Source organism: Nanorana parkeri, unplaced genomic scaffold, assembly GCF_000935625.1.
Source record: "Nanorana parkeri isolate BGI_ZX_2015 unplaced genomic scaffold, ASM93562v1 scaffold70, whole genome shotgun sequence".
In the NCBI taxonomy this organism is placed as follows: domain Eukaryota; kingdom Metazoa; phylum Chordata; class Amphibia; order Anura; family Dicroglossidae; genus Nanorana; species Nanorana parkeri.
The window spans coordinates 1,782,980-1,799,129 of record NW_017306338.1 but is presented as its reverse complement, the minus strand read 5'-3'; the positions used below and the strand labels follow the sequence as shown (position 1 = coordinate 1,799,129).

General features: G+C 43.9%; 1 protein-coding gene across 2 annotated transcripts in view; it reads right to left on the bottom strand.

The window, feature by feature from the left end:
• THRAP3 (thyroid hormone receptor associated protein 3) overlaps window positions 1-5,546 on the bottom strand; it is a 56,482-nt gene extending 50,936 nt beyond the window's left edge. Inside the window, exon 1 of one of the 2 annotated variants that reach the window (XM_018576592.1) lies at window positions 5,420-5,546. The gene's annotated coding sequence lies outside the window, so the exon portion shown is untranslated. The remainder of the gene's footprint in view (window positions 1-5,419) is intronic. The other variant, XM_018576591.1, reaches the window with a different exon arrangement.
• Between the last annotated feature and the right edge of the window lie 10,604 nt (window positions 5,547-16,150).

The window sequence follows — 16,150 nt, the reverse complement described above, 5'->3', positions numbered from 1 at the left end:
TTTCTTTTTCATCTACCAGTACATAGATGAGGTACTTGCTTTCATTTGTTTCTTTCAGGCTTTTTTCTCACCTGGTAATTGGATAAATAACACTTCCTGTCCCTTGGTGGCTATACGCACTGCTACCCTGTATCTACATGTATGCCTTTGTTCAACACCAGGAGTAGGGGAGATTAGTAGTATACAGAAGATAGATAGCATTGTTTTATGCTTCCAGTTCCACTGACAAGGTGGCACCAAATGTCTGTCAGTCAACAGATATTTACTGTACTTGCTGAAAATGTACTTAGAAAACTAATGCAGCCAGCACAACTTAGGACTGGTAAGCTACAATATATTACATTTTTGTTTTCGGGTTTAGATATCTAAAAGAGAACTATGGCCAAACATTTTTTGGCTGCAGTTCCAATTTGGGTCACAGGAGGACATTTACTAATGTCCTCCTGTGACCCAAAACTCAGCATATAGCATCACAACCAGGAAAGATCCCGACAATATTGTCAGGATCCACCCTGCCACCTGATTGACAGCACTCTAGAGGCAGAGACAGAGGTGCCCACCCCCTGCCTCCAGTCAGTGCTGAAGAAGATTGGGAACTGAGTGATCATTGGTATGTGATTGCTCAGTTCTTGATCAACAGAGCTGATGGGACAGTTCCAGTGTCACACATTGGCTCTAACTATCAGGATGAGAGTGTATTTCACTCTCCCAATAACTCCTTTAAAAGCATCGCATGAAGCAAACAGGATTAAAAACAGTTCAACCTGCTGGCTCGTGACAGCATGTTGCTTAATCCCCATTTAACAATGTTCTTATTCAGAAGTATAAAATGGCACATGCTTAAAATGAAGAGCCATGTCAGCCCTATTGGTTTCCTTAAAGAAGAACTAAACTCAAACTCTAAAATTATTGTATAAAAGCTTTAACACATGAATGCAACTAAAACATTTATTTTCAATCTAGAACACATGCGGGTGCAATGGATTCCTGGTCCTCCGCTGGGCTCAATAGTCCATTTTGTTGTACCCTGTGTCCAGCAATGATGTAGGTCAGTAGAAGAACCACAGAGCTCAGCATGGGACACCAACACCCTATGACACTCCCAGAAGTGTGAAATGTGGAACGTATTTCAGTAAAGTTCTCTCTTTAACACCAACACAGGAACTAACATCCCAAAGCATGATTGGATGTGTAATTGATTGGGAGTGGTGGAGAGATGGGACAAATGGCATGTGGCACGACTTTACCCATGGAGATAGGAAAGAAAATCAGCTAGCCATGACTTCACTTGTATGTTTCATCGCTGCCTGTGTGTTGCTTTAATGCAAGAAAAAAAAAGCATCATAGATATAGTGAGTGTATAAATAGGAAGCCACACCACATCTAGTGCATGGCGGCATAACGCACTGGATCGCATAGGCCAGGTCGCGTTCTGGGGCGTGTCGGCCATTATTGTCAATGGTACCACAGGTACATCCGCCGCCCACAGTGCGATCACCTGCCACGGAACGTGAGGTACAGGAATGCCCTCGTTTCCAATGCAGTGCAATCAGAAAAAAAAATAGTGCATGCAGCATTTTTTCCAATCGCACGGCACCAGAATGGAGGGCATTCCTGTACCTTACGTTCCAGTGCGGGTGATCGCACTGCAGGCATGCCTGCGGTGCCAATGACATGAATGGCACCGCCACACCCACTCCTGCCCCAGATCGTGGCCTGGCCTGATTATGCAATACAGTGCGTTCCAGGCTCAGACCGTGCCGGAACGCACTGGATATGGTGTGATTGTGCCCTAAGGGCCCATAACCACCAGATGTGTTGGGGGTGCACTGGCCATTTTTTCCAGTGCAGCCCCAATGCAAGACAAGGTAATTTGCCTCGTCACCGATGGGCACAGGTCACACCACCACGTTGTATTTGTGTGTGCTGAAAAAAATATGGCATGCAGTACTTTTCGGCGGTACAGTAGGATGCGATGTGGCACAACCACCTCACCCCACACTGTGCCCATAGAACTTGATGAAATATCACTTGTGGCTTATCAATTACATTCTAAAAAAAAAAAAAGAACAAAAAAGGTAAATGGTTCATTGTGCTAGGCACCACACACCAACTGTTGGTGTGAATGGACCCTAAAAAAAACAAAATAAAAAGTGCGAGAGGCTTTCAAAACCTACCAAACCAGCCTAGTAACCTGGCAATCTGCACATATCACCTACACTGTTTATTTACAGCCCAGGTGGACATTGAATCCAATGCAAAATAGGAAACTGCCAACCCATTGTATGCACATTTCATCAGGACTTCCCACAGACCTAGTCGTTTCACTATCGGTCTGAATATATTTATATACCATAGCGGACAACAAATTGGATGCAATTGCTAGGGGTATTTAGTCCAAATTTGTATAGTAATTCAAGGGTGTGCATACATCAAGGTAACACATTCAAATATTATGAAAAAAAAAAATGCTCAAAAAGGAAAACTCAGAAAACATCCGGACTTTAGAGGTACCACAAGGATCAAGCTACAATAAGCTAATAATGGATCAAAATTATTGAATACAAATATAAAAAACACATCCCCATAGTGCTTATTCACATATTGAAAGATACCGTGCACGAGACTGTACAATATATGTGAAGCACGATGGGAAGATGGGGCTACAAAATGTTCAAACAAGCTTCTTTACCTCCTTTTCATGTATTTTACATTTGTATTCAATAAAATAATTTTGATCCATTATTAGCTATTGTAGCTTAATCTTCATGATACCTCAAAAGTCCGGATGTTTTCCGAATTCTCATTTTGGAGCACTTTTTTTTTTTGTTTCAGGGGCATTTAGTGGCAGAGGAGGTGTACAAGTATATGTACACTTTGTCCCCTCTATACTGCTCTAGATCATCACAGAAAACAACAGACCAAAGAGATAGTACTAGAAAATGGAAGTATGGATGCTTTTTGTTTATCAAAGCACTGTAATTAATATTGAAAATGTTTTATTAACCCCTGCAGTTGGGCTACCCCCACACTGCAAGGGTTATCTGCTCGCTTTTTTTAAAGTTACTCACTTGAACCGCAGAGTCTGTTTGTTCCTAGACTGGTCCTTAGAGCCTCTCCTCTTCTCTGTTTATGGTCCCATAAAATCATCACATTCTATACACAATGAGGGGAATTTATCAAAACTGGAGCAGACAAAATCTGGAGCAGTTGCCCATGGCAACCAATCAGCTTCTCTCTTTCATTTGTTCAGTTAAGATTTGAAAATTCAAGAGAGAAGCTGATTGGTTGCCATGCACAGCTGCTCCAGATTTTGTCTGCTCCAGTCTTGATAAATTCCCATCAGTGTATAGATGTGAAGACACTGAGGAACATCCCATTGCTGGAGCAGGGAAGAGGAAGAACTGTGGAAGCTGGCCAGCTTGGAGCTTCGGGTGAGTATAACTTATTTTTGAATCTAGACAAAAACAAGCATACAGCGCATGTGCACTCGAAAGCGAGGCCGCCGGGATTGTCACATGATACGAACCAACCTCAGCCAAAACATTGATGAAGTCAATGGCATCTCAAGACTGGGGATGGGGAGACAAAACAGCACTTAAAGTGACATTAACTACCTCCGGGCCGGCCGTAGTAAAAAAACGGCCGGCCAGGAGCTCTCTCGATCTGAGCAGGCGTCTCTAGACGTCCGCTCAGACACGCCCCCTTAAGTTACACATAAAAAAGAATTAAAGAAAAAATGTAGAAAGCTCTATCTGTCCCCCAAAAAATGGTATAAAATTTATTTCAGTACAGCGTTGCATGACGGAATAAACGTCAGTCAAAGTATCGCAGCGCTGAATACTGAGAAATGGCCTTGCCAGGATGGGGGTCTAAACACCTTGTCTTGAAGTGGTTAAAGGCAAAAATGTTTTTGCCTCAACACAATGTTAATAAAAGCACTTACCTTAAATGATGTCTCTTAATCCAATCACCTTCTTTCCTGTAGTTTTCAGCCTTCTCCCCAGCGCTGCGGCACTTCCTCTCCCACGGTGTCTGCATGCGGGTGCACGCGTCCATAGACTTACCTTGTGTATCTCCTCGCATCTCGGCCGAAAGTGTTACCTGCGCATGCCCCAAGATACTTTGCGGCCGCCCGAGCAGTTTCACATTTTCGGACGGGAGCGCGCAGGGAAGATACAGGTAGGTTTTAACCTTTGTTAAAGCGGGTTTAAACAAAAAAAAAAAACTAAAAAACTTTTTGCATAGATCTACTGCTTGCTAGCAGATCTATTCAAAAAAAGCCGAGGGTTTAGAAACCCTTGTAGTGCAGGGGTAGCCCTTAAGCAAGGGTTAATTTAAAAAACAAAATTAATGGAGTTCTTTAAAGCTTGCCCCACACATACACTACAATCAGATTGCACAATGTCCTTTAGGGTACATTCACGCGGGGGGGCACTGTCGTCATCCCCCCACAGGCGAATGCAGAGGAAATCGGTGGCCAGAGCAGTCGGAGGGCCCCGGCCCAACCGACCGCTATATCAGACATGCATAAGGTGCACCTGAACAGCTATTAGTCTGGCACTAGCTGGTAGCTCACATGCTCATCCATGCATACAGAGCCCCTGAACAACCCCAGACATTGGGGAGGGGAATCAATCCTGGAGCAGCTGTGCATGGCAACCAGCTTCTCACTCTCATTTTCAAATCTCAACTGAGCAAACTGAAGAGATGCTGACTGGTTGCCATGGGCAACTGCTCCTGTTTTGCTCAATTCCCCCTGAAGAGTCTAATAGAAATGCTCTGTGTATGGGTACGTAAATTTGTCTTTTTTCCTACTAATCTGTAGTAGGTAAAAAAAAATACTGTTCCGGTTTTGCCAAACCCCCCCCCCCCCAGGTCAGTGACATAGCCGCACAAAATGTGGCCGCAGATAATCAAGATTGTATGGGGCCCAAAGCAAAGCGTACAGCTGCATCTAGCTGTCTCTGAACACAGCAAACTACCCACACATTTACCCATCTGTATGGAGGCCTTAGATCTACCAACACAGACTGGATAGAAATGGGTTGGCTAGATTAAGGAGACCCTCATATTACATAGTTTGAGTAGATCGAAAGTTGATTGTACTGTGTATGGCGAGTCTGAAAAAAATCATAGGTGGAACGAAGCAAAGCTAACATGTAGAAAACAAAAACCCTACAGAACTGGCAAAAACAGGTACATTTTTCTGCATCTTCCTGGGAATGAAGACGACCACCGAGACACATAACCACCTCGCTTATACCCCCAGTCCAGGCTTCCCGAAGCGCCCTAGGCCCGTACACGGCGGGAAAAGCCCTGAGCGTAAGATGGCGACGGTCATACCAGGAACGAAAACATGCAAAGAAGAGAGATACCCCCATTTATGGAGGTTCGTCAACAAAGCCTGTATGCTCACCTGTGTACCCCCGCGGTATCCCCCTCACACCAGAGCTCCGTTCAGAACACGGCCGCGGCCCAGGATTACACTAGCAGAATGTACCGCGAGACTTCAAGCATGAACAGAGCACGCAAAAACATACCCGCCTGCGTGCTCGCTCCCGTGCGCTTCCCCAAGGCTGAAACGGCTGATACAGCGCTTGTGCACCCGAAAGCGAGGCCGCCGGGATTGTCACATGATACGAACCAACCTCAGCCAAACATTGATGACGTCAATGGCATCTCAAGACTGGGGATGGGGAGACTAGAGAGCAATTGCAGTGTTCAGTGACAATGGGGGGAATTTATCAAGGGAGTTGCTCCACTTTTCTTTAAGTGACAAATTTCCCACGTTATTTGCACTTTATTTATCAATACAGTCTAAGCCCTGATAATAAATGTAGTTTTCATTAGACATGTTGGGGGGAATTTATCATAGCAATTGCGAGTGTTTGAACTTGCACGGAATACATTTGCACCAGATTTATCAAGCTAGTGTAATGTTGTTGATAAATATATTATAATAATCAATATAATATTTGTTTAATAAAAACATTCTTCCTCCCTATCACTTTCTGCATCAAATTAAGGTATCACTAAACCCTCAAGTTAAATGGAAATTCCGCCTTTTAGAAAAACAATATATTTGCAGGCTTTTTCATAAAAGAAAAAGTGTGCATTTATTATTATTTATTTGCATTGGAGCCAGTAAAGCATTGCAATCACAATCTGGATCATGGGTGTCATACTCTGGCTCCTGCAGACTCTCCCCCATCAAGGTCCAAGGTGCAGACATTCAGTATCGGAAGGAGGGCAGGTCACTGCATTTGTATTCCATTGAGAACTGCAAGCCCCCCAGCCATTCTGTCTGATGGGACCTGTAGTTTCTCCACTCAGATCCAGTCATAGAATCAGTGAATAAATGATGTGGCCGTGTAGGCAGATCCTTGCACGGCCGCACAAAATGTAGAAATTACAACAGTCTGGGTGGAGAAGCACCTCATGATTCTGTTAAGTGGGTGGCCTGAAATATGGGTGTAACATACATGAAACTTGGCCAGAAAGCTAAACTTTGCCTTTAAAACCAACTTTCCAATCCAGTGTTGTAAATAATGCAAAATCTCTTGTTTACCTTTTTTCAGCGGAATGATTCTTCCTTCGCTGCACTGGCAACAGAAGAGATTTCCTTCAAAATTCTGGTTTTGTGGCACAAGCAGCCCACCTGCACTGCTTTACAGATACTACAACTCCCATGATTCATTGCTCTTGCATCAACCAAGGTACAGGTGTGCCTGTTACCATTTATTTGCTGTGCTGGCCCAGCTGTCACACAAGAAGCCTTTGTAGCAGTGCAATAATAAATTGGAGGTTTGCAGTGCTTTTATGTGCATTATGTGTATTTGTAATCCATCTCGGGAGAGTGGCTACATCGCACATGCAGCGGAGCCAGCATAGTCACCTTGATAACGGCAGTTTTTACATTTATATTTCTGTATGTACTATCTGATGTTGCTATTCTAAGGTACACAGAAGAAAACACATGAAGATATTATTTCTGGGTTTAATGACACTGTGACCACCTCAATACCAGCATGTTACACTCGCTTCCTTTCCAGATCATTTTTCAGTTTCAGTGATGTGATAGTGATCCAACACTCTACTCCAAATAAGTTAATATCATTTTTTAGACTGAGCCTTCTTTTGGTGGTATTTAATAACAGCTGTTTTTTTCATATAGAAATAAAACCTCTCCCTTTCTGTTTGAACACATCAAATCATTCCAGGGCAGGACAAACAACCCCAAAATAGCCCCTATTACAGTATATCTGCACCTAATTCATTGTTTTTATAATGTGGCAGAAGCATCAGGCTGAGGTGTCCTTAAGACCCAACTCAAAAATTAGAGTGACATTATGTCACATGATGCCTCTTGATCCAATCATCTTCTTCTTTCCAGTAGTTTTCAGGAGTCAGGAGACTGCGTGCACCCCACTCTGCCAGGCTGCCTGCATTGAATTACCCTGTGTCTCTCCGCTTCTCCCGGCCGGAGATCTGTACTGTGCATGCGCCCGCCCCATGATCCTTCACGGCCCCTCAAGAGTTTTTCAGGTCTTCGGACGGGTGCAAACTTTTTTTTATGTTTTTGCATATATCTACTGCTTGCTACCAGTAGATATATGCAACAAAAAAAGGAAGGTTTAATTCTACTTTTATTTGTTTGCACTCCACAACTCCCCACCCTCTCACTCGTCTCTAACCTATTCTGTTAGGCTTTTGTTTCCCCTTACCTTGTAAAGTCAGAAATAGTCACCTACGTATGCCCTCTAGGTCCCTTACCATAGCTGTTTCTGGGTGGGGGGGGGCCATGAATCCGCCAATGCGATGGCACCTGGCTCCCCTTCTCTTACCTCTGATGACGTTGGTCCATTTCTGGATAGGAAGTGTCCACGTCATGCAGTCGGTGACATGGACACTCAAAGATGGGCCCAAACAAGAAGTAATCAGAAGAGGTGAATACTCAGGGCTGCAGTGTCATATGACTGCAAAAAGGGTTTTGTTGGGTTGGTGTTGGGTGAAATGCACCCTACAGTTGGGCTTTAAACAGACTTTGTCATTAAAATCCTTGCAGGTATAAAGTGTACAGCACCATTTAGTGGCCACGGAAAGAAGATTCAAATTTGTAAGGGAACAAGTAATGCCAGGTATCGCCAATCTAGCTGTGCATTTAGTAAGCATAAGATCTACAGCACTAATAGTTACATAGTATTTGGGGTTGAATAAAGACATAAGTCCATCAAGTCCAACCCATATAGGTCTGTGCATCATCTCTTTCTTAGGAGTAATTGTACCCATGTATATTACGGTCCGTCAGGAAATCATCCAAGAGTTTTTTGAACAATTCCACACTCCTGGCTGAAATCACTGCCGATGGCAGTGAGTTCCAGACCCTAACCGCTCTGTGAAGAACCCCCTTCGCCCCTTGTGCTGGAATTTGTTTTCCACCAATTTTAGGTGGTGGCCTCTAGTTTTTGTAACAGAGTTAATCTTAAAGAGTTTGTTGCCAATGTTGCTGTCGCCATTGAACATCTTGTACATGAAAATCATATCCCCCCTTGATCTCCTTACTTCCAACGTGAACATGTTTAAATTTAGTAGCCTCGTCTCATAGCTCTGGTCCTCCATTCCCCTAATTAGTTTAGTTGCCCTCTGCTGGACCCTCTCCAGCTCAGGGACATCTTTTCTTAATACTGGTGACCAAAACTGGACCGCGTACTCCAAATGAGGCCGAACCAATGCTCTATAAAGTGGCAAAATTATAGACTTGTCTCTGTAGTACATCCCCTTCTTAATACAGGACAAGACCCTGCTAGCTTTGTTTACAGCAGCCTGGCACTGCAAACTACCCTTTAGTTTGTGGTCTACAATGACCCCAAGTCTTTTTCTATTTCTGACTTCCCTAGCGGCATACCCATAATTGCATAACCCATTTGCTTGTTTTTAATTCCAAAGTGCATTACTTTGCATTTATCGACATTAAACCTCATCTGCCATATATTCGCCCCCTCCCCTATTTTATCCAGGTCCTCCTGTAATGCTAAACTGTCTAGGTCCGTTTCTAGTACCCTCTCTATTTTTGTATCGTCTGCAAACACTGAAATATGGCTATTCACACCCTCCCCAATATCATTAATAAACAGGTTAAACAATATGAGTCCCAGCACAGAACCCTGAGGCACACCGCTCATTACACTAGCCCAGTCTGAAAAGGTGCCATTTATAGATACTCTCTGGACCCGTTCCCGTAGCCAGCTCTCCATCCACGTACACACCGCCTCATCTATGCCCATAGATCTCAGCTTGTGTAGTAATCGTTTATGTGGTACCGTATCAAATGCCTTTTGAGAAATCCAGATATACAACATCTACCGGCCTCCCTCCCTCCATATCTCTACTTACCCCCTCGTAAAAAGTTAGCAGGTTAGTCAGACAGGAACGGTCTTTCCTGAACCCATGCTGATTGTCATTAACTAGGCCGTTATCCTGAATAAATTCTACCAGATAATCCTTTATTATGCCCTCTAGCATTTTACAAACTACCGATGTTAGACTGACCGGCCTATAGTTCCCAGGTTGGCACCTAGCCCCCTTTTTGAATATTGGAACTACCGTGGCCCTCCGCCAATCACTGGGTCATCCTACCAGTCATTATTGAGTCTTTGAAAATAGGACAAAAAACATCCTTGGGGTGCTGGAATTCATATAAATTCCTTACTACATCTTCCCAGAAAGAGTAGATTGACTGATATGGCAACAACTAATTATTCTGGTTGCTGGGTTTGCTGTGGAATATCACTGAATAATAAATAAAGCTTATCTCAACAAATAGAAAAACATGTCTTACAGTATATTTTACACGTATTTAAAGATTGGTCATGCAAATATAACTAGCAGCTGAAAGAATTCACAGGCTACTACAAGCCAAATATGCAGCATTTGCTGTAGTAGATTGTAGAAGTGACTGCCAAGCGATCTAGACAAATTTAGATTGATCACCGATACTTTGATCAGCAACTGATTTCGACAAGATACAGAGGTGGACAAATTTGTTTCTACCTTTCCATGAAAAAAGAAAAACCCACAATCTTCTCTGAAATGACTTGAGCCTGACTAATTTAATTGACACCCATCATTGTTTGTTTTATATTAATTGAAAATCAGACTTTGCTTATGATTTTTGTTTCAACAGGATTTTTTAAATAGGAAATCAAATAAAAATAGCATTGCTAATAAATGATGGGACCCTTCAAGTGTATTTCCACCTTTGCAGTCAAATTTGAGAAAACCCCTATATGTATTTGTTGGGTGTTCCTATTCATACAGCATACCAAAAAAATACTTTTCTAAAAAATATTTCTTACCTTTTTATATGTTTTGTTGCAGCAGGCAAGATGGCTGATTCCAGGTTTTTCTGAGCACCTTCACAGTGATCTGTACTTATAGAAAGACTTAGGACTGAAATTTGAGGATTGCGTTTCTCTCATTAACTTCATTAACATTTGAATGCAGAAGCCAGGGCTTTAATCCTTTCACCCCCTCACAGTTCCCCACAATATTACAGAGAAGGAGAATCAAGTAGAAATTTTAAAAATCTTAAGAGGCCAAAAAAACAAGAATCATTTTAATTTTTTTTTAGCTTATGCTATGTGAATGATAACATGTAACAAGAATAAAATAGCAGTTATCCCAATTTGGCTGCAAAAGTGGAATTACACCTTAACCTAATATTTTGTTGCACAACCTTTAGAGACAGTCACTGCAAACAAGTGATTTCTGTAGCTCTCAATGAGACTTTTTCACCTGCCAACAGGTAGTTTGGCCCACTCTTCTTGGGGAAACTGCTCCAGCTGTTTCGGGTTTGAAAGGTGCCACCTCCAGACTGCATGTTACAGTTATTACCACAGATTTCTGATAGGATACAGATCAGGGCTCATGGAAGGCCTCTTCAGAATAGTTCAATGTTTTGTTCTTAACCTTTCTTGTGTGCTTTAAGCTTTATGTTTTGGGTCATTTTCCCTGTTGGGGCACCCATGACCTGCAACTCAGTGCTTTCTGACAATGGGAAGTACGTTTTGCTCCATAATTCATTGATAGTGTTTAGATTTCATTGTGCCCTGCACAGAAAGAGCTGACGTGACTTGCCAAAAAGCTCCAGTTTTGTCTCATTTGTCAAAAGGACATTCTCCCTGAAACTTGTCAATATGCATTTTAGCAGATTCCACTCTGGCTTTTTTATGTGTTTCTTCCAACAGTAGAGTCCTCCTAGGTCTTTTTCCTTTGAGCTAACTGTTGCTAAATAAAAAAGTGATGGATGGTGTCATGGGACACTAATATACCTTGACCTTGGAGTTCAGCTTTTCCCTACATGGAAGTTTTCCAAAGTTCTTTGTTCACCATCCGCACTATCTTTCTGTTCAATTTGAGGTACATTTTCATCTTGTAGCCATATCAAAAGAGGTTGGCTACAATCCCACTTTACGTTAAGAAGACTGCTGATAGGCAGGCTTAATATGACAGAATAGACTGTGTATTTCTCCTCTGTCATATAGCCTCCTTCTCACCTGTCAGCAGTTCTCTTTTTGTTTCTGTACACTGAACCGCTCATGCACAGTCTCAGCAATATTCTTCATGAGAAGTAACTTCCGTGCGCATGTGTGGGGGTTACCTCATCTGGCCCTGGCCAATCAAGACTCTGAATCCAGAAGAACAACAGGATGAAGATGGAAGCTCCAGCAAGGGTATTGCAGCACTGGAGGGAGTTTGTTTTGCCAGGTAAGTCTGCCATAATATGCTAATATGCTGTACATACTAGCACAATATTGCTAAAAGCTTCTGAAGATAGATGGTTTACTTCTGGTTTAAACTTTTTAATAATATTTGCAAAGGTAGTCACAGAAATATCAAGCTGCTTGAAGATGGTCTTTGCCCCATCAGCCGATACTATAGATGTACTTTTCTGTCCCAAGAGGTAAGTATAGCCAAAAAAAAGGATTGGCCGGCCAGAGTGCTTGTACACAATGAGTGGCGGCTTCCCTTCTCTACATTTAGCCCTGCTTGCCCGCAGCAGAGCTAAATGTAGAATAAAACACTTGCCCGGTGCACGGAAATGCATAAACCGGGCTTTGGGCAATAGAAATAAAACCCCCCCCCAAACATCTCCCCCTCCTAAGACCCTCCACAGCCCTCCTGAGATCCTTTACAGCCCTCCTGGGATCCTCCACACCGCTCCTGAGACCCTCCAAAGCCCTTCTGCAATCCTCCACACTCCTCCTGAGATCCCCCACAGCCCTCCTGAGACCCTCCACAGCCCTCCTGAGAACCTCCACAGCTCTCCTGAAACCCTCCACAGCCCTCCTGAGACCCTCCACAGCCCTCCTGAGATCCTCCACAGCCCTTCTGAGATCCACCACACCCATCCTGAGACCCTCCACAGCCCTCCTGAGACTTTCCACACCCCTCCTGAGACCCTCCACAGCCCTCCTGAGATCCTCCACACCCCTCCTGAGATCCTCCACAGCCCTCCTGAGATCCTCCACACCCCTCCTGAGATCCTCCACAGCCCTCCTGAGATCCTCCACAGCCCTTCTGAGATCCACCGCAACCCTCCTGAGATCCACCGCAACCCTCCTGAGACCCTCACCAGCCCTTCTGAGATCCTCCACAGCCCTTTTGAGATCCACTGCACCCCTCCTGAGACCCCCACAGCCCTCCTGAGACCCCCCACAGCTCTCCTGAGACCCTTCACAGCCCTCCTGAGACCCTCCACAGCCCTCCTGAGATCCTCGACAGCCCCCCTGAGACCCTCCACAGCCCTCCTGAGACCCTCAACCGCCCTTCTGAGATCCCCCAAACCCATCTTGAGACTCTCCTGGGATCTTCCACAGCCCTTCTGCAATCCACCACACCCCTCTTGAGATCCCCCACAGCCCTCCTGAGACCCTCCACAGCCCTTTTGAGATCCACTGCACCCCTCATGAGACCCTCCACAGCCCTTCTGAGACCCTCCACAGCCCTTCTGAGACCCTCCACAGCCCTCCTGAGATCCTCCACAGCCCTCCTAAGACCCTCCACAGCCCTCCCGAGACCCTCAACCTCCCTTCTGAGATCCCCCGAACCCATCCTGAGACCCCACCACAGCCCTCCTGATACGCTCCAGAGCCTCCTGAGATCCTCCGCACCCCTCCTGAGACCCTCCACAGCCCTCCTGAGATGCTCTACCCAGGTAACAGGCCACCCTCCCGAGCAGAGCAGCATGTAGAAAAATCATATACTTTTATTCTGCACTACTTTATGATGAATTGCTGGGATATGTAGTCCTCTATAGCCAATGCCATTCTGCATTACTGTATAATGTATTGCTGGGATTTTTAGTCCTCTATAGCTGGTGGTATTCTGCATTCCTGTATAATGTATTGCTGGGATTTTTAGTCCCCTATAGCTGGTGGTATTCTGCATTGCTGTATAATGTATTGAGAGTTGTAGTACTCTATAGCTGGTGCTATTCTGCATTGTTGTATAATATATTGCTGGGAGTTGTAGTACTCTATAGCTGGTGCTATTCTGCATTGCTGTATAATGTATTGGTGTGATTTGCAGTCCCTCTCCAGCTTGGAGTCAGTGGCAGAACTACCAGGGTCCCAGCATTGAGAAAAAAAATCTTGCACCAGGGCCCTTTGTTCATCAGGTCTGCCACTGGGATAAGATGACACCTTCCTGGCAGTAAAGAATAGGAGGTTTTAGTTTTGCTTTAATTCATTCAAGACAAGTTCTATTGATCGTTTAGCAAAAATGTTAATCAATAGCAGGTTCATGGCTCTTTCTCCCAAAGTTTTTAAATCCTGAAATCTGTTGGCAGTAAAACTTCAAAGCGAATTTCACAGGAGTACTCGGGATGACTTGTGCCCTAAAGGTTGATGGGGTTTGAAAGTGAAGCCACATTGTTCCTTTTGGTCTATTGTGACATGCATGCCTTTGAAGTTGTTAGTTACCTTACAGCAGGCTTCCGCATTTCAGTATTCCTTTTTGAAGTGTGTGGTTATGTTGTATAGTGCATGATGCATCCTGCAGCAATGCTTTCAATGGACAGCTGATTGCACAGATATGGGAATTTACCATTTCTAAAAGCAAACCTGTGTTTGGACAAAACAACAGATTTACTTTACTTTTCACACCCAGTGCCATCCCTATAATGAGAAAGCTCTGGCACTGGCTTATGCTCCGCCGAGCTCCTGGCAACCAGTGACATCAGTGAGCTGGGTGGGACACTAGACAGAGCCGCTGGCAGCACGGTCTAGCATCTGCCGCAGCCCAATAACGCCCCCTCCACGGGAACAAAATCTCCTCAGGTGACGAATACCATAGGGACGGCCCTATTCACACCAACACATATTTACCTTTCCTTTGCTGTCCTGCAGCTGCTTTTAGCCTACAGACTCTATAGTACAGAGCTTAAAGAGGGCTGTCTTCTCACCTGCATGTGACAGCAGTGAGCCAATCATTAAGCACCAGCGCTGTCACATCAGAGAAGGGGGAGTGAGTGCAATGCTTTTCCATATCTAAAAATGCTGGCTATCTTCTTCACTACTATAGGCTGAACAAAGTAGTGGAGTAGGAAAAGAGAGTATATCCTGCTGGGAAAGAGGGCATTAAAGTGAACCTGTTGCTTTTCCTGCATGGGTAAGCACACGTATGCTTTAAGTCACATATTCTATTCTATTCTGGCTAATGCCATCCCACAGCCTACCTGTATGTGGCCTCCAACTTTTCTGCTCTCTTGGTAACTACAATAGAGGTCATAATGATGGCAGGGGCTTTGCCAGTTACCATGGGTAAAGCCAACAAACTGAAACATAATTTTCTTGACCTTTTGTCCAGCAATATATTTTGGAGATGATTTTTTAGCAGCAGAAAATGAACTTGAAATAGAGTTGAAAGATGTCATCAAATTTTTGGGCAGAGTGACAGCTGGGAGCTGACATGGTCCTGAAAGATGAGACAGACAGGATCAGTATAGGCCTTGGGTGTCCGGGAGCAGAAGATGAGAGTGGTGGCACATGTTCGAGCATTTGGCTATCATCCACTATGCTGTGCAGCCAACAGAAGCATAGAGACGGATCCTAAAATAAGATGTATATAAATGCCTCATGAAAAAGGAGTCAGGCAGCGGACGGTGAAAATGTTCATATTAGAAATGATACTTTGACTGAGACATCATGGAAATATCTCTCATCACCTTTTACTACACACGTATTGGATATACAGAGCTCCTGTTACAGGAGCTATAGCAGCTTGCTTTAAAAAAAAAAATATATATCTATTGCTTTTGCTATTGGCAATTTTGCATCTGGAAAAAAAAAAAAGAACCAAATTGCTTGTTCCTATTTAGTCATGGGAAAATGTGGACATCTGTTTGGCAACCTTCCAACACAAGTTTAACATAATCCACTCCGTGTACATTTGCATGGGTGACTACTGATATGCAGATCTTTTTCTTAAAGTTTCTGCTTTGTTTTGGAAAGAGTGGGGAAAGATTACATTTGTGGTACTGTCTGTACCCTCTCTGGTGAGATTTCTGCCCGCTTCCTTTCCCAGGGAAAGACCAAAATGATGTCCCCATCGAGAAATATCCCTTTGCATGCTTCGATGATAACAACCTTAAAAATCTTACTATATATGCACAGACAGCAACAGAAACCTGCCAGAGAGTCAAACCTTTCCCCAAGATTTCAAAAGCTAGCGAAGCCGCTTTGGCTGGATTTTACTTTCATTCAGAGGCATTGCTAGGGTCTTACAAGATCTAGGACACACTTAAAAACCTAGACTTGAGTCTTGTGGCATAACAACAAAATGCAGTGTAGCTTGCATGTTCCCCTTAACTTCCCTCTCTTAAAAGGTTAAACAACATTAAAACAAAGTGCACAGCTGGGTACGCATGGAGCAAATTTCAGCTGATTCAGCAGGAATTGGCCAAAATTCGATCTGTGGGAGACCCCTTGACAGAAGTCGATTATTAAATCATTGGAAATTTGTCAGCTGAACAGTGCACTGTTCGGGTATTCTGACAGCACCTGGCACTGCTGTCAGAATACAATTATACAATGTCCACAGCGGGGGATTCATTCATCCATGCTGTTTAGTGTGGCTGGAGGTATCT